We start from the raw sequence: 477 nt of genomic DNA, 5'->3' as shown, positions 1-477 counted from the left end.
CTTGGGAACCAGGCCAGGCCGCTCACTGCGTCATCACGCCGACGTCATACGAGCGTACGCGCACTGACGGAGCTCCTGCTCCCTAGCGGCCAATGAGAAGCGGTCCGTCGTCTTGGAGCAGACCAATCAGAAAGCTGGGGGAAGAAGAACCCTACCTTACCCGAACAGCCGGCCAAGCACCCAGCTCCATCCCCCACAGCCACCAAACCGACGGAGGTTGTTACGCTCCTCCCATACACGGCCCAACCGCCACGAGGCTGCCGGTGCCTGGGGAGGCGCTCGCTCCCCACCCCGGCCTCCCCTTTCCCTTCCTCTTCTCCCCAGGCCCCGGGTCTCGCCAGCGGGCGACTCGAGAAGCAGGGCGACCCCGGCCACCGGCGCCCCACAGCCCCACGCAGGTGCGGCGCACTCACAGGCCACACGTGGGAGAGGAAAGCCCACGGGAGCGCAGAGCCTCTAACGACAGCGCAGCCTCCG

The 477-nt window shown here is 67.7% G+C and overlaps 1 protein-coding gene across 1 annotated transcript in view; it reads right to left on the bottom strand.

Moving 5' to 3' along the window:
* Positions 1-477, bottom strand: part of CCNK (cyclin K) — an 18,959-nt gene extending 18,482 nt beyond the window's left edge. Inside the window, exon 1 of the mRNA XM_010149986.1 lies at positions 414-477. The gene's annotated coding sequence lies outside the window, so the exon portion shown is untranslated. The remainder of the gene's footprint in view (positions 1-413) is intronic.

This window comes from Eurypyga helias, unplaced genomic scaffold (assembly GCF_000690775.1).
Source record: "Eurypyga helias isolate BGI_N326 unplaced genomic scaffold, ASM69077v1 scaffold38084, whole genome shotgun sequence".
Classification (NCBI taxonomy): domain Eukaryota; kingdom Metazoa; phylum Chordata; class Aves; order Eurypygiformes; family Eurypygidae; genus Eurypyga; species Eurypyga helias.
Note: the sequence above shows the minus strand (reverse complement) of the source record. Positions and strands in the feature narration are given on the sequence as shown.